We start from the raw sequence: 19,661 nt of genomic DNA on the forward strand, positions 1-19,661 counted from the left end.
TCCATCCATCCATCCATATCCCACCCATCCATCCATCCATCCATCCATATCCCATCCATCCATCCATCCATCCATCCATATCCCATCCATCCATCCATCCATCCATCCATCCATATCCCATCCATCCATCCATCCATCCATATCCCATCCATCCATCCATCCATCCATATCCCACCCATCCACCCATCCATCCATCCATATCCCATCCATCCATCCATCCGTCCATCCATCCATCCATATCCCACCCATCCATCCATCCATCCATCCATCCATATCCCATCCATTCATCCATATCCCATCCATCCATATCCCATCCATCCATATCCCATCCATCCATATCCCATCCATCCATCCATCCATATCCCATCCATTCATCCATATCCCATCCATCCATCCATCCATATCCCATCCATCCATATCCCATCCATCCATATCCCATCCATCCATATCCCATCCATCCATCCATCCATATCCCATCCATCCATATCCCATCCATCCATCCATCCATCCATATCCCATCCATATCCCATCCATCCATATCCCATCCATCCATTCATCCATATCCCATCCATCCATCATCCATCCATATCCCATCCATCCATCATTCATCCATATCCCATCCATCCATCCATCTATATCCCATCCATCCATCATCCATCCATATCCCATCCATCCATATCCCATCCATCCATCATCCATCCATATCCCATCCATCCATATCCCATCCATCCATCCATATCCCATCCATCCATATCCCATCCATCCATCCATCCATCCATTCATCCATATCCCATCCATCCATATCCCATCCATCCATATCCCATCCATCCATCCATATCCCATCCATCCATCCATATCCCATCCATCCATCCATCCATATCCCATCCCTCCATCCATCCATCCATATCCCATCCCTCCATCCATCCATCCATCCATCCATCCATCCATCCATCCATATCCCATCCATCCATATCCCATCCATCCATATCCCATCCATCCATCCATATCCCATCCATCCATCCATCCATATCCCATCCCTCCATCCATCCATCCATATCCCATCCCTCCATCCATCCATCCATCCATCCATCCATCCATCCATATCCCATCCATCCATATCCCATCCATCCATATCCCATCCATCCATCCATATCCCATCCATCCATCCATATCCCATCCCTCCATCCATCCATCCATATCCCATCCATCCATATCCCATCCATCCATCCATCCATATCCCATCCATCCATCCATCCATCCATCCATCCATCCATATCCCATCCATCCATCCATCCATATCCCATCCATCCATATCCCATCCATCCATCCATATCCCATCCATCCATATCCCATCCATATCCCATCCAACCATCCATCCATATCACATCGAGAATTCCCCTTTTTTCAACAGGCTAAATCCTCACCTGTAGATACATCATTTCCCAAGAGCATGATGCGATGGTCATAATGGATTAGTACTGCTTTCAGGAAGTGGTTTCCACTGGTCGGTAGTGTGACTATGACAGAGGAGCTATCAGCCAAATTGCACCCTATTCCCTATATAGTGCACTACGTTTGACTGGGGCCCTGGAATAGGGTGGGGGCATTTGGTTTTGACGATGGCTCATAGGGCTCTGGTCAAAAGTAGTGGACTATGCACTACAGTACACAGGGACTAGGGGCCATTTGAGACAGGACGAACAGGTTCTAAGACATGATCCTGAAAACAGGTTGTAGGGTTGGGGGTGGGGTATGGGGGTGGGGCATGGGGGTGGGGCATGGGGGTGGGGCATGGGGGTGGGGCATGGGGGTGGGGCATGTTGGCGGCTAAATATCCATATAATTCATCAAATTGCTTGCTTTAATCCAGGGTTTACGGACACAGCAAACTCTGCTTTCGCAAACACACTGCAGCTTTATAGTAAAATACTGCGTAGTGTATAACCCCTGTTTTATGACCTCTATATCTACATAGAGATACAAGTCTATTGGACGTGACGGTTCATTGAATGGCCCTTTTCTTCACAATCAAAAAGTTCCCACAGTCAAAAAAAATAAAACAGCCACTTAATTGATTAGACATCTTTCAACGATCAATCACTCACCAGTGCATTATAATGAAAGCATACTTCAAAATCAGTTGAGAATCATAATGTCTTCATTATGTGTAATTACTGTGTAATCATTCATTTTCTGGTGGATACTTCAGACCAGATGTGGAATAATCAAGACAAGTAGGATCTGCTATAGCTACTCCATTCAGATAAGTAGGATCTGCTATAGCTATTGAGTTCAGATAAGTAGGATCTGCTATAGCTACTCCATTCAGATAAGTAGGATCTGCTATAGCTATTCCGTTCAGATAAGTAGGATCTGCTATAGCTATTGAGTTCAGATAAGTAGGATCTGCTATAGCTATTGAGTTCAGATAAGTAGGATCTGCTATAGCTATTCCAATCAGATGGTGTCTAAGTAGGATCTGCTATTGCTATTGAGTTCAGATAAGTAGGATCTGCTATAGCTATTCCATTCAGATGGTCTCTAAGTAGGATCTGCTATAGCTATTGAGTTCAGATAAGTAGGATCTGCTATAGCTATTGAGTTCAGATAAGTAGGATCTGCTGCTATTCCAATCAGATGGTGTCTAAGTAGGATCTGCTATAGCTACTCCATTCAGATAAGTAGGATCTGCTATAGCTATTCCAATCAGATGGTGTCTAAGTAGGATCTGCTATAGCTACTCCGTTCAGACAAGTAGGATCTGCTATAGCTACTCCGTTCAGACAAGTAGGATCTGCTGCCATTCCATTCAGATGGTGTCTAAGTAGGATCTGCTGCCATTCCATTCAGATGGTGTCTAAGTAGGATCTGCTATAGCTATTGAGTTCAGACAAGTAGGATCTGCTATAGCTACTCCGTTCAGATGGTGTCTAAGTAGGATCTGCTATAGCTATTGAGTTCAGACAAGTAGGATCTGCTATAGCTACTCCGTTCAGATAAGTAGGATCTGCTGCCATTCCGTTCAGATGGTGTCTAAGTAGGATCTGCTATAGCTACTCTGTTCAGACAAGTAGGATCTGCTATAGCTATTGAGTTCAGACAAGTAGTATCTGCTATAGCTACTCTGTTCAGACAAGTAGGATCTGCTGCCATTCCGTTCAGATGGTGTCTAAGTAGGATCTGCTATAGCTACTCCGTTCAGATAAGTAGGATCTGCTATAGCTACTCCGTTCAGATGGTGTCTAAGTAGGATCTGCTGCCATTCCATTCAGATGGTGTCTAAGTAGGATCTGCTATAGCTACTCCGTTCAGATAAGTAGGATCTGCTATAGCTACTCCGTTCAGATAAGTAGGATCTGCTATAGCTACTCCGTTCAGATAAGTAGGATCTGCTATAGCTACTCCGTTCAGATAAGTAGGATCTGCTATAGCTACGCCGTTCAGATAAGTAGGATCTGCTATAGCTACTCCGTTCAGACAAGTAGGATCTGCTATAGCTACTCCGTTCAGATGGTGTCTAAGTAGGATCTGCTATAGCTACTCCGTTCAGACAAGTAGGATCTGCTATAGCTAATCCGTTCAGATAAGTAGGATCTGCTGCCATTCCATTCAGATGGTGTCTAAGTAGAAGTAGATTCATGTTGATAACCCAACGGAGCTGAACACAACACACAAAGAAAGCTCCCGTCGTGTTTGCTAGGCTATCTAAGTACCTGGGAGGTTTCGTGCTGCGTGATCACCTGAGATAATAAGAAGTGCGTGTCGTCATGATGTCGTCTGGACATGTTTATGACGGGCCGGAGCCTTTAACAGCCCTGTCGCCATCTGCCTGTTATCACCGTCACTTCATGGAGCCCACTGGCCCGGAATTATTCAACAACCAAATACATTCGACATTTATTTGCAAAATAACCTATTCTTTTGTTGTTGCAAATATGTGAACGGATTTTTTCTAGGTTACTAACAATAACATGTATTTGTTGACGTGCTGATTTAAACATCATTAATGCTAAATATTGATTGAAAATAATACAACTATCCATAGAGAAAAACATTATGTCATTAAAATCAAGAATGGTTAATTGTATTTCAAGTGCTTACCTTGTATATTGACAGCCAGGAGGACAATCCAAACACTCGCCAACATCGCCATGGTACTTCCAACTCTCCGGACCTCTGTGGTAGCTTCCCCTGAGCGGATGGAATATGTTCCGTCCAGATGATTTACACCAGGCATGCAACTCGAGCGCAAATTCCAGTCCGTCCGTTGGTTAGGAATACGCCGTTACCTTGAGACCCGAAGTCGATGTGGAACTACTTTCAAACTAATGAATTAAATGCGAGCCGACGTGGAAAGCGCCACTACTTGACTGACTAGTTATCCCTACGTTCAGTAGCTCTGAACTACGCAACTCGAAACGGTGAACGTACGGTTAGATTGATGAGTAGATCTCCCGCGAGCTGGAAAGATATCCACGGCGCAATTTACGCACAACCCGAACAAACGAGACGATGCGTTCTTATCGGAGTTCGGTGACTGCACGGGGGAATATAAATCGTCCAAATAGAGGTTTATATTGTGGTGCAATCAGGCAGCAGGCTATCCTCAGTCTACCTTGAATCCCGTGTTTCATCCAGTGCTGCAGTTCGCCACTGCCTAACCCCCCCTCTAGTATTTTGGAATAGAGGCGAGGGGGCGGGAAGGAGCTCGACGTCTCAATGACAAGTTCCAGAAAATAAAACGGATAGTTGTTCTGAATTATTTGCCGCAGATGATATCCAATAGAGGGCAGTTCTGCAGCGATCTTCTTTACTTGTTTTGAACGAAACAATAGCCGAAGTTCCCTCTTTCTCCCGGCAATGGAATCAGGAGATATAGTTTATTTTTTTCTCCCTCAGTTGACTCAGTAGAAAGAGCAGACTTATATCCGGTAGTTCATTCGATCAATACTTGTCATTAAATAACCAAAGCTCTTTTCATAAAAGAGCCTGCAATCCCGGTATGCGGATTTTCCCACAAAGACTCCACAAGCTGAAATGGCACAATGTATCTGACAAGCTCTGAGCACAGATCCAAATCGGTGACGTTAGACGAGGAGGGGCTAGGACTGCCATGAAAACGCATCAGGCAGCAACAGCCAGAAGTAGACTACTTTAGCACCAAACTAAAAAAGTGAACCTATTAGCACGTATTTGTAGGCCTATTTCTATATCTCAGCATCTTATATCCTATTTCTATATCTCAGTATCTTATAGCCTATTTCTATATCTCAGCATCTTATAGCCTATTTCTATATCTCAGCATCTTATATCCTATTTCTATATCTCAGTATCTTATAGCCTATTTTTATATCTCAGCATCTTATATCCTATTTCTATATCTCAGCATCTTATATCCTATTTCTATATCTCAGCATCTTATTTCCTATTTCTATATCTCAGTATCTTAATTCCTATTTCTATATCTCAGTATCTTAATTCCTGTTTCTATATCTCAGCATCTTATTTCCTATTTCTATTTCTATATCGCAGTATCTTATATCCTATGTCTATATCTCAGTATCTTATATCCTATTTCTATATCTCAGTATCTTATTTCCCATTTCTATATCTCAGCATCTTATTTCCTATTTCCTATTTCTATATCTCAACATCTTATATCCTATTTCTATATCTCAGCATCTTATATCCCATTTCTATATCTCAGCATCTTATATCCTATTTCTATATCTCAGCATCTTATTTCCTATTTCTATATCTCGGTATCTTATTTCCTATATCCTATTTCTGTATCTCAGCATCTTATATCCTATTTCTATATCTCCGCATCTTATTTCCTATTTCTATATCTCAGCATCTTATATCCTATTTCTATATCTCAGCATCTTATTTCCTATTTCTATATCTCAGCATCTTATTTCCTATTTCTATATCTCAGCAGCTTATATCCTATTTCTATATCTCAGTATCTTATTTCCTATTTCTATGTCTCAGCATCTTATATCCTATTTCTATATCTCAGCATCTTATATCCTATTTCTATATCTCAGCATCTTATTTCCTATTTCTATATCTCAGCATCTTATATCCTATTTCTATATCTCAGTATCTTATATCCTATTTCTATATCTCAGTATCTTATTTCCCATTTCTATATCTCAGCATCTTATTTCCTATTTCCTATTTCTATATCTCAACATCTTATATCCTATTTCTATATCTCAGCATCTTATATCCCATTTCTATATCTCAGCATCTTATATCCTATTTCTATATCTCAGCATCTTATTTCCTATTTCTATATCTCGGTATCTTATTTCCTATATCCTATTTCTGTATCTCAGCATCTTATATCCTATTTCTATATCTCAGCATCTTATTTCCTATTTCTATATCTCAGCATCTTATATCCTATTTCTATATCTCAGCATCTTATATCCTATTTCTATATCTCAGCATCTTATATCCTATTTCTATATCTCAGCATCTTATTTCCTATTTCTATATCTCAGTATCTTATTTCCTATATCCTATTTCAGTATCTCAGCATCTTATATCCTATTTCTATATCTCAGCATCTTATTTCCTTTTTCTATATCTCAGCATCTTATTTCTTATTTCTATATCTCAGCATCTTATTTCCTATTTCTATATCTCAGTATCTTATTTCCTATTTCCTATTTCTATATCTCAGCATCTTATTTTCTATTTCTGTAGCTCAGTATCTTAATTCCAGATATAAAACATTATTTATTGGTCTTTATGTCAGAGAGGCATGTTGGTTCTACGTTACATATTTATATCTAAACATTCCAAAACATTGTGTCCTGCTGAATGCACAGCCTAGACCAAACCATTTCAGACCAATCAGGATTAATCCCCCCAGGGATTTGGCATTACCCAACGCGACAGGATCATTCTGTTTGATTCTGAAAATGTATGAATAATAAATTAAATAAAAACACTGTGTTTATTATCCGGATAATTGTAGCCCCCCAATGCCTTTGGGTTTGACCCCTCCTGACCCCTACCTGACCCTTACCTGACCCCTACCTGATCCCTACCTGACCCTTACCTGACCCCTACCTGACCCCTACCTGAGCCCTACCTGAGCCTTCCCAGAGTAGGGCAGAGTGGAACAAACGATTTACCTATTCCATGACATGCAGGTACATTCTAAATAGTTATCAATAGAGAAACAATTATCTAATTATTATTTGTACTTCCTACTGTAGTGTTAACATTTAATTGTCAAATGGCATGATTAATAAAGTTAACTTAGCGTAGCAACAAACAAATGTTTAGCGGGCAAACCAAATAACTGTAGTTATCTGACTAGGCCTAAAAACACGCCTGTCTTTTCTCATTCCGGTAATGATCCACAAACCAGATGACCTCTCTACATAACACAGAATTCATGAATTAAAAGGTGCTTTTTATTGTAGAATAACAAGATTGGTTCTTAAGAGCAGGGCAGATAATCTGATCATGGACTCTGAGACCAGATCTGTGACACAGACAAGTAAGTTACAGTTTGTAGTATTTCTTCAACACAGGAACAAATGGCACAATTAATAGTAGCCTATTTTCAGTACATTCCTGTGGTGTAATATTGTTTGTTTTGTGTGCTGTGAAACATGAAAGTCCCACCTTCCCTGTACCAAAATAGACGTAACCCTGCTACTGAATGATTAGGTGAGGAGTCAAGGTGAAATACTTCCCTCTTGTGGACAACACCTCCTTGGATGATTGAGGATCATCCATCTCGAGTTTTCCACCAAGTCAGCTAACTTTGCCAGGTCAGGTAGTCTAGCCAGCTATCTAGCCCTTATAGCCTAATCACCACATTAACCAAACTGGGCAGGGCTCGTTTACCGCACGGGCATGAAAGGCCCCCAACCTCCCCAAAAATACATAGATTCATATTTGGTTGGGTCCCCCAATATAGCATATGAACACTTAACAAGAAATGTCAAAATGTGTAGAATAGCATAAAATTTGCTTTAAAACTACAAAATTTGCTCTCATCCTCCTGGCAAAATGTGAAGAGTAGCTTGAGATGAGCAATAAAACAACACATTTTTCTCTCTGCTTTATGGGAAAATGTGTCAGTGCAGATAGAATATGAACATGGTCACAAGTCACGGCAAAATGTGTAGAATTGCAGGAAATTAGCATTAAAATAGCTAAAGTTTCTACGGCAAATGCAGCAGCAATAGAGTAGTTATATTTAAGAATTGTAATATTTTGGACCAATTATAGATGTGTACTGTCCCCCATAATATATACAGTAGATACACAAACACTCTGCAGTATGGTGAAGGATGTAATATAGCCCCCCATTTGTTCTAGCCGTGACACATACAGTTGTGATGTTGATTTTCATAAACTGGAATAAAATACATTTTCCAATGGCAAAATGTGTAGAATTGCAGAAAATTTGCTTTTAAACTACAACACTGTCCAGACTTCCCGCCAAAGTCGGTTCCTCTCTTTGTTCGGGCGGCGTTCGATGTCGCCGGCCATCTAGCCATCGCCGATCCACTTTTCATTTTCCATTTGTTTTGTCTTGTTTTCCCACACACCTGGTTTACATTCCCTCATTATTTGACATGTATTTAACCCTCTGTTCCCCCCATGTCTGTGTTTGTGGAATTGTTTGTTTGTAAGTGTTTTGTGCATTTCTGACTGGTTGTTTCAACCCGTATTTTGCTGTTCTGCCGTTTGTTTTTGCATCATTAAAGTGCTGCTGCCAGTTACAAACACTTACTCCGCCCCATGTCAAAATGTGTAGAATAGCGGAAAATTTGCTTTAAAACTACAACACTTTCTCTACACACCATGGCAAAATGTATTGAATTGTAGGATGTTTACTTTAACACTCCAAAAAGAATTATCCACTGTGAACAGGAGGGGCATTCAAATGTTTTGCCCGTGATTTAGGAGGGCCCAGATCTCCCTTCAGGCCTGTCATGCTAAACAATGTTCCCCGGTCAAATAGTGTCCCTCTCTACGTCACAATGGGATTCGATAAACTATCAGCGCCCGTTGCTATATCAACGGTTTGATGACCTAATGATTAGAATTCTGGAGATCATCACAGCCTGAATGACGTTATTATCATCATCGTTTTGCAAACAAGGCTGATTTCCGCGACAAATTCACTGTTTAAACAAGTTTAGTTTAGCTAATAAAATGAAAACATTCATTTGAACTACTTGTGGGTACCTTGTTAACATTACAACATGAAATCCATGTCTTAAACGTTGCTACGTTTCGGAAACGGCAAAGAAAACGTGTAATCTGCTTGACACATTAAAGTTACTTACCTTACAGATCAGGAAGTCAGCTAATTTCCTCTCCATTCATATGCAAATCTGTTTGATTCATACACCGGCTTGTCTGGCTGTCATGTTTTTAATTTAACCTGCCCTTCCCTCATCTACACTGAAATAATATCATTTCAGTGATCCTCTATTATTAATTCTCGCTCGGATACACTACCGGTCAAAAGTTTTAGAACACCTACTCATTCCTGTGTTTTTCATTATTTTTACAATTTTCTACATTATAGAATAATAGTGAAGACATCAACACTATGAAATAACACATATGGAGTCATGTAGTAACCAAAAAACTGTTAAACAAATCAAAACAAATTTCATTTTTGAGATTCTTTAAAGTAGCCACCCTTTGCCTTGATGACAGCTTTGCACACTCTTGGCATTCTCTCAACCAGCTCATGAGGTAGTCACCTGAAATGCATTTCAATTAACAGGTGAGCCTTCTTAAAAGTTCATTTGTGGAATTTATTTCCTTCTTAATTGGGGATGGGGGCGCTGTTTAGACTATTTATGCTAATGTGGCTAATTTTTTAAACGGCTTCCCACAAAATCCTTGATCGTACAATATGCATATTATTATTATTATTGGATAGAAAACAGTCTATAGTTTCTATAGGAGTTGAAATTTTGTCTCTAAGTGGAACAGAGCCCATTCTACAGCAATTTCCCTGACATGGAGTCAGATTTGAGAAACGTTGGCCACTTTTCTGAAGTCATTTAAAAGGGCACTGTCGTTGCTATGACTATACGGACACTTCTTACGTCTTCCCCTGGATGCCTTTACGTGATGACGATTCCAACGGGCTCGATTGCTCGTTCACAGGCCCTACAAATGAAAAAAACCTTTAGCTAGCAAGTCTTTTCTTGCTGCGTAACGCGCGTGGAAGACACCGACCCTCTCCTGTTCCAAGCGTTAGTTTAGCCTGTTATATTTCTCCGGTCATCTTTTCACTCGTTATAGGAGTTACAAACATCACAAAGTAGTTAATTTAAAGCGTTTTATAGCAATTTATATCCGTTTAGTGCGATTTTGGGACATTTATTTTTGCAACGATGTGAAAAGTTGGGCACGCTTTTCAGTTCATCCCGAACGTAGTTGACATTTCCACATGGCAAGAGGACAGCTTTCCACCAAAAGACGATTTCTCCCAAGAAAGGATCCTTTGCCCAAGATACTGATGGAAGAACAGCTCAAGGTAGGACATTTTTATTATGATAAATCGTGTTTCTGTCGAAACATTTTAGTGGCTTAGGACGCCATATTTTTTGACGTAGCTTCGCTTGGCGCAAACTGTATTGAAAAGTAAGGATAAATTAAAAAATGTAATAACGCAATTGTATTAAGAATTAAATTGTCTATCAATCCCTGTCCACCCTATATTTTTTAGTCACGTTTATGAGTATTTATGTATAAGAGTAGATCACTGTCTAAGTGGCGCAAGGACGTTTTCTTTACCAGCTTGTCTACATTTCACATTGTCTAACCATGATTTTGGTGGCTAAATATAAACATTTTCGATCAAACTGTATATGCATGTTGTAATGTGATGTTACAGGAGTGTCATCGGAAGAATTCTGAGAAGGTTAGTGAAAAAATTAATATCTTTTGGCGATGTTGACTTTTATCGCTCACTTTGGCTAGAATCAATGCTGGGCTGCTAATTGCTATGTGCTAAGCTAATATAACGATTTATTGTGTTTTCGCTGTAAGACACTTAGAAAATCTGAAATATTGTCTGTATTCACAGGATCTGTGTCTTTCGATTCGTGTATGCTGTGTATTTTTACGAAATGTTTGATGATTAGTAGTTAGGTAAACACGTTGCTCATTGTAATTATTCTAGTCCATTTGTGATGGTGGGTGCAATTGTAAACTATGCCATATACCTGAAATATGCACTTTTTTCTAACAAAACCTATCCCATACCATAAATATGTTATCAGACTGTCATCTAATGAGTTTTTTTGTTGGTTAGGGGCTATAAATATCTTAGTTTAGCCGAATTGGTGATGGCTACTGGTGTTGGTGGACAAATAAAAGATGGTGGATTATGCTAATGTGTTTTTAGGTAATAGATGTACATCTTTACATATTGTGTCTTCCCTGTAAAACATTTTAAAAATCGGAAATGTTGACTGGATTCATAAGATCTGTGTCTTTCATTAGCTGTATTGGACTTTAATGTGTGAAAGTTAAATATTTAAAAAATATATTTTTTTTGAATTTCGCGGCACTGGTTTTTCAGTGGAGGGGGGGGGGGGGGTGCCGCTAGCGCCACGCTGATCCTAGACAGGTTAACCTGTCTAGGATGAGAGTGCCGCTAGCGGCACTCCCCCCCCACCCCCACTGAAAAGGCAGAGCCGCGAAATTCAAAAAAAATATTTTTTTTAAATATTTAACTTTCACACATTAAAGTCCAATACAGCTAATGAAAGACACAGATCTTGTGAATCCAGCCAACATGTCCGATTTTTAAAATGTTTTACAGGGAAGACACAATATGTAAAGATGTACATCTATTACCTAAAAATACATTAGCATAATCCACCATCTTTTATTTGTCCACCAACACCAGTAGCTATCACCAATTCGGCTAAACTAAGATATTTATAGCCCCTAACCAAGAAAAAAACTCATCAGATGACAGTCTGATAACATATTTATGGTATGGGATAGGTTTTGTTAGAAAAATGTGCATATTTCAGGTAGATGGCATAGGTTACAATTGCACCCACCGTCACAAATGGACTAGAATAACTACATAGAGCAACGTGTTTACCTACTTACTAATCATCAAACATTTCGTAAAAATACACAGCATACACTAATCGAAAGACACAGATCCTGTGAATACAGACAATATTTCAGATTTTCTAAGTGTCTTACAGCGAAAACACAATAAATCGTTATATTAGCATAGCACATAGCACATAGCAGCCCAGCATTGATTCTAGCCAAACAGAGCGATAACGTCAACATCGCCAAAATATATTATTTTTTTCACTAACCTTCTCAGAATTCTTCAGATGACACCCCTGTAACATCACATTACAACATACATATACAGTTTGTTCGAAAATGTGCATATTTAGCCACCAAAATCATGGTTAGACAATGTGAAATGTAGCCCAGCTGGTGAGAAAATGTCCGTGCGCCATATTAGACAGTGATCTACTCTTATACATAAATACTCATAAACGTGACTAAAAAATATAGGGTGGACAGCGATTGATAGACAATTTAATTCTTAATACAATCGCGGAATTACATTTTTTAAATTATCCTTACTTTTCAATACAGTTTGCGCCAAGCGAAGCTACGTCAAAAAACATGGCGTCCTAAGCCACTAACATTTTTCGACAGAAACACGATTTATCATAAAAAAATGTCCTACTTTGAGCTGTTCTTCCATCAGTATCTTGGGCAAAGGATCCTTTCTTGGGTCTAATCGTCTTTTGGTGGAAAGCTGTCCTCTTGCCATGTGGAAATGCCAACTGCGTTCAGCATGAACTGGAAGCGTGCCCAGCGATTCACAGCGTTTCAGAAATAAATGTCCCAAAATCGCACTAAACGGATATAAATTGCTATAAAATGCTTTAAATTAACTACCTTATGATGTTTTTAACTCCTATAACGAGTCTTAACATGACCGGAGAAAGATTACTCCCAACACTAATGCTTGGAACAGGTGCGGGTCGGTGTCCTCCAGGCGCATGACGCAGCTCCAAAAGAGTGACTAGCTCCAGGGTTTTTTAATTTATAGTGCCTGTGAACGCGCAATCGACCCCATTCAAATCGTCATCACGTAAAGGCATCCAGGGGAAGACGTAAGCAGTGTCCGTATACTCATAGCAATAACTGTGGCCTTTTAACTGACTCCAGATCAGGGGCCAAAATTTCTGAAATCTGACTCCATGTCAGGGAAATTGCTGTAGAATGGGTTCTGTTCCACTTAGAGACAAAATTTCAACTCCTATAGAAACTATAGACTGTTTTCTATCCAATAATAATAATAATATGCATATTGTACGATCAAGAATTTTGTAGGAAGCCGTTTCAAAAATTACACGATTACCATAAATAGTGACAACAGCGCCCCCAGCCCCAACAGGTTAAAGCATTTGAGCCAATCAGTTGTGTTGTGACAAGCTAGGGGTGGTATACAGAAGATAGCTCTATTTGGTAAAAGACCAAGTCCATATTATGGGAAGAACAGCTCAAATACGCAGAGAAACGACAGTCCATCATTACTTTAAGACATGAAGGTCAGTCAATACGGAAGATTTAAAAAACTTTGAAAGTTTCTTCAAGTCAAGTCGCAAAAACCAACCAAACTGTCTCTCATGAGGACCGCCACAGGAAAGGAAGACCCAGAGTTACCTCTGCTGCAGAGGATAAGTTCATTACAGTTCCCTGCTTCAGAAATTGCAACCAAATAAATGCTTCACAGAGTTCAAGTAACAGACACATCTCAACATCAACTGTTCAGAGGAGACTGTGTGAATCAGGCCTTCATGGTTGAATTGCTGCAAAGAAACCACTACTTAAGGACACCAATAAGAAGAAGAGACTTGCTTGAGCCAAGAAACACGAGCAATGGACATTAGACCGGTGGAAATGTGTCCTTTGGTCTGGAGTCCAAATTTTAGATTTTTGATTCCATCTGCTGTGTCTGTGAGGCACGCTGTGGGAGAACAGATGACCTCTGCATATGTATTTACCACTGTGAAGCATGGAGGAGGAGGTTTCATGGTGTGCTGGTGCCTTGCTGGTGACACTGTCAGTGATTTATTTAGAATTCAAGTTACAAATTTAACCAGCATGGCTACCACAGCATTCTACAGCGATATGCCATCTCATCTGGTTTGGGCTTAGGGGATTTATCATTTGTTTTTCCAACAGGACAATGACCCAACACACCTCCAGGATGTATAAGGGCTATTTGGACAAGAAGGAGAGTGATGGAGTGCTGCATCAGATGACCTAGCCTCCACAATCAACGTAATTGAGATGGTTTGGGGTGAGTCGGACCGCAGAGTAAAGGAAAAGCAGCCAACAAGTGCTCAGCATATGTGGGAACTCCTTCAAGACTGTTGGAAAAGCATTCCAGGTGAAGCTGGTTGAGAGAATGCCAAGAGTGTGCAAAGCTGTCATCAAGGCAAAGGGTGGCTATTTGAAGTAAATATATATACAAAATATATTTGAATGTGTTTAACACTTTTTTGGTTACAACGTGATTCCATATGTGTTATTTCATAGTTTTGATGTCTTCACTAATATTCAATGTAGAAATTGTAAAAATAAAGAAAAACCCTGGAATGAGGAAGTGTTCTAAAAGGTTTGACCGGTAGTGTATGTATCTACTGTAGGTTCTGGGATACAACAATGAATAATGTGGAACTAATAAATACCATCAAACGATACCTTTTAACTTACAATAATGAACACCTTGTGAAACAGCTGTGAAAACCCTCCTGGCAATATTTAAGATTTTAATATATAAACGGTTGATACTTTTTGGTACAGATGTGTCCTTTATTTATTTTCACCGATTTTTTGTACACTCACGGCAATCATAGACTAAAATACTGAATTGTGGTGTGTGGAATTCTGCCTGTCACTTGTTCTCAACAGGCAGCCAGACTCAGAAGGGGAGAGGGTCCAGGCGCGGCTGCTCTCTTTGTTCTGAGTGCTTGCAGTGATAGTGTTTTAGTTAATCAGTGTATTTCACATATTATGTGCCCAGCATGATGGAGCAATTAAACTTACTTGGCAGTTATTGACAACATGACAATAACAGTAGCTGTAGATGATGTAATGAAAAGTTGGACGGTGGTTGGTAATGGAGGACATCAGGTGGGTCTGGGTGTTGCGTAGAACCCCTAGGTCCTGGAGAACAGGTAATGGAGGACATCAGGTGGGTCTGGGTGTTGGGTAGAACCCCTAGGTCCTGGAGAACAGGTAATGGAGGACATCAGATGGGTCTGGGTGTTGGGCAGACCCCCCTAGGTCCTGGAGAACAGGTAATGGAGGACATCAGGTGGGTCCAGGTCTGGGTGTTGGGAAGAACCCCTAGGTCCTGGAGAACAGGTAATGGAAGACATCAGGTGGGTCCAGGTCTGGGTGTTGGGTAGAACCCCTAGGTCCTGGAGAACAGGTAATGGAGGACATCAGGTGGGTCTGGGTGTGGGCAGAACCCCTAGGTCCTGGAGAACAGGTAATGGAGGACATCAGGTGGGTCTGGGTGTGGGCAGAACCCCTAGGTCCTGGAGAACAGGTAATGGAGGACATCAGGTGGGTCTGGGTGTTGGGTAGAACCCCTAGGTCCTGGAGAACAGGTAATGGAGGACATCAGGTGGGTCTGGGCGTGGGCAGAACCCCTAGGTCTTGGAGAACAGGTAATGGAGGACATCAGGTGGGTCTGGGTGTGGGCAGAACCCCTAGGTCCTGGAGAACAGGTAATGGAGGACATCAGGTGGGTCTGGGTGTTGGGTAGAACCCCTAGGTCCTGGAGAACAGGTAATGGAGGACATCAGGTGGGTCTGGGTGTTGGGTAGAACCCCTAGGTCCTGGAGAACAGGTAATGGAGGACATCAGGTGGGTCTGGGTGTTGGGTAGAACCCCTAGGTCTTGGAGAACAGGTAATGGAGGACATCAGGTGGGTCTGGGTGTTGGGTAGAACCCCTAGGTCCTGGAGAACAGGTAATGGAGGACATCAGGTGGGTCTGGGTGTTGGGTAGAACCCCTAGGTCCTGGAGAACAGGTAATGGAGGACATCAGGTGGGTCTGGGTGTTGGGTAGAACCCCTAGGTCTTGGAGAACAGGTAATGGAGGACATCAGGTGGGTCTGGGTGTTGGGTAGAACCCCTAGGTCCTGGAGAACAGGTAATGGAGGACATCAGGTGGGTCCAGGTCTGGGTGTTGGGCAGAATCCCTAGGTCCTGGAGAACAGGTAATGGAGGACATCAGGTGGGTCCAGGTCTGGGTGTTGGGCAGAATCCCTAGGTCCTGGATAACAGGTAATGGAGCACATCAGGTGGGTCTGGGTGTTGGGTAGAACCCCTAGGTCCTGGAGAACAGGTAATGGAGGACATCAGGTGGGTCTGGGTGTTGAGTAGAACCCCTAGGTCCTGGAGAACAGGTAATGGAGGACATCAGGTGGGTCTGGGTGTTGGGTAGAACCCCTAGGTCCTGGAGAAAAGGAGCAGAGTTAAAGGGAACAGCATGGGAGACAGAGATGTAAACAAGCAATCACACAGGTTACACTTCACTGTGAGAACATTTGATGGATTAGTGCAGTGTTATAAAATAAATTAAAAGCGTAAAATTAAATAATTGTATATAATAGACAAACAACAACACTAATAGACAAACAACAACACTAACAGACAGACAACAACACTAATAGACAAACAACAACACTAATAGACAAACAACAACACTAACAGACAAACAACAACACTAATGACAAACAACAACACTAACAGACAAACAACAACACTAACAGACAAACAACAACACTAATGACAAACAACAACACTAATAGACAAACAACAACACTAACAGACAAACAACAACACTAACAGACAAACAACAACACTAACAGACAAACAACAACACTAATAGACAAACAACAACACTAACAGACAAACAACAACACTAACAGACAAACAACAACACTAACAGACAAACAACAACACTAATAGACAACAACAATACTAATAGACAAACAACAACACTAATAGAGAACAACAACACTAATAGACAAACAACAACACTAATAGACAAACAACAACACTAACAGACAAACAACAACACTAACAGACAAACAACAACACTAACAGACAAACAACACTAATAGACAAACAACAACACTAATAGACAAACAACAACACTAATAGACAAACAACACCACTAATAGACAAACAACAACACTAATAGACAAACAACAACACTATTAGACAAACAACAACACTAATAGACAAACAACAACACTAACAGACAAACAACAACACTAACAGACAAACAACAACACTAATAGACAAACAACAACACTATTAGACAAACAACAACACTAATAGACAAACAACAACACTAATAGACAAACAACAACACTAATAGACAACAACAACACTAACAGACAAACAACAACACTAATAGAGAAACAACACTAATAGACAAACAACAATACTAACAGACAAACAACAACACTAATAGACAAACAACAACACTAATAGACAACAACAACACTAACAGACAAACAACAACACTAATAGACAAACAACAACACTACGTCACCCACACATTTGAAAGACTACAGTAAATGTAATAAATGTTTTTACAGTTGCATTGTTTACCTCAGTCAACAGCTGCGTCTCCGTCCGTACCTCAGTCAACAGCCGCGGCTCCGTCCGTACCTCAGTCAACAGCCGCGGCTCCGTCCGTACCTCAGTCAACAGCCGCGGCTCCGTCCGTACCTCAGTCAACAGCTGCGTCTCCGTCCGTACCTCAGTCAACAGCCGCGGCTCCGTCCGTACCTCAGTCAACAGCCGCGGCTCCGTCCGTACCTCAGTCAACAGCTGTGGCTCCGTCCGTACCTCAGTCAACAGCTGCGGCTCCGTCCGTACCTCAGTCAACAGCTGCGGCTCCGTCCGTACCTCAGTCAACAGCCGCGGCTCCGTCCGTACCTCAGTCAACAGCTGCGGCTCCGTCCGTACCTCAGTCAACAGCCGCGGCTCCGTCCGTACCTCAGTCAACAGCTGCGGCTCCGTCCGTACCTCAGTCAACAGCCGCGGCTCCGTCCGTACCTCAGTCAACAGCCGCGGCTCCGTCCGTACCTCAGTCAACAGCCGCGGCTCCGTCCGTACCTCAGTCAACAGCCGCGGCTCCGTCCGTACCTCAGTCAACAGCCGCGGCTCCGTCCGTACCTTAGTCAACAGCTGCGGCTCCGTCCGTACCTCAGTCAACGGCTGCGGCTCCGTCCGTACCTCAGTCAACGGCCGCGGCTCCGTCCGTACCTCAGTCAACGGCCGCGGCTCCGTCCGTACCTCAGTCAACGGCCGCGGCTCCGTCCGTACCTCCGTCAACGGCCGCGGCTCCGTCCGTACCTCAGTCAACGGCCGCGGCTCCGTCCGTACCTCCGTCAACGGCCGCGGCTCCGTCCGTACCTCAGTCAACGGCAGCGGCTCCGTCCGTACCTCAGTCAACGGCCGCGGCTCCGTCCGTACCTCAGTCAACGGCCGCGGCTCCGTCCGTACCTCAGTCAACGGCCGCGGCTCCGTCCGTACCTCAGTCAACGGCCGCGGCTCCGTCCGTACCTCAGTCAACGGCCGCGGCTCCGTCCGTACCTCAGTCAACGGCCGCGGCTCCGTCCGTACCTCAGTCAACGGCTGCGGCTCCGTCCGTACCTCAGTCAACGGCTGCGGCTCCGTCCGTACCTCAGTCAACGGCTGCGGCCCCGTCCGTACTCGCCCTGGACGCTGCTGTTGTGTGCAAAGAGAATTTCCTTCAGGTTGTTCTCCCACCATTCCTGGTACCAAGGGACTTTCCCGTGGCAGTCTTGAGGGTCTGGTTGGTCCATTCACCAAACCTGGAGGAGGGGGAAGGAAAGAGATATCTATTGACAATGGAAGATATTGAAATATGTCTGATTATGTACCATGGAAAAAACAATTTGTAAAAAATAAATAAAACAAACCATTGGTGACAGAATATAACCTATAACATCCGTACCTTGTTCCAGCGTCCATGACCTCGGTCACTCAAGATGACCTCAGGAGAACCGTGGGTGTTGAAGATAGTCCCCCATCGCCTTGGAGGTGGCCTCGCCAGTCTCATCCTTGATGGGTATCATACAAAATGAAAATCTGTTTTTGGTTCCAAGCACCCTTTTTAATGGGTAACAGAAGGGAATTTAGAGTTAAGCCAGTTCTCTTCCTGTACTGACCTTAATGGGTATTGCCTCCACCCACTTGGTAAAGTGATGGGTTGCCGTCAGACACCAGCTGTTGCCATTCCTAGTGGAGGGTCCGATGAGGAACACCCCTAACATTTAAAGTGTTAGAGAGAAGATAACTTTAGTCTTACCCGTATCTGTGTCACATAGCATGCAGATATGCATATTTGTAAGGATACTGACACACACACACACACACACACACACACACACACACACACACACACACACACACACACACACACACACACACACACACACACACACACACACACACACACACACACACACACACACACACACACACACACACACACACACACACACACACAACAGACACACACACACACACTCTATAATA

Source organism: Salvelinus fontinalis, chromosome 33 (assembly GCF_029448725.1).
Source record: "Salvelinus fontinalis isolate EN_2023a chromosome 33, ASM2944872v1, whole genome shotgun sequence".
NCBI classification, from domain to species: Eukaryota; Metazoa; Chordata; class Actinopteri; order Salmoniformes; family Salmonidae; genus Salvelinus; species Salvelinus fontinalis.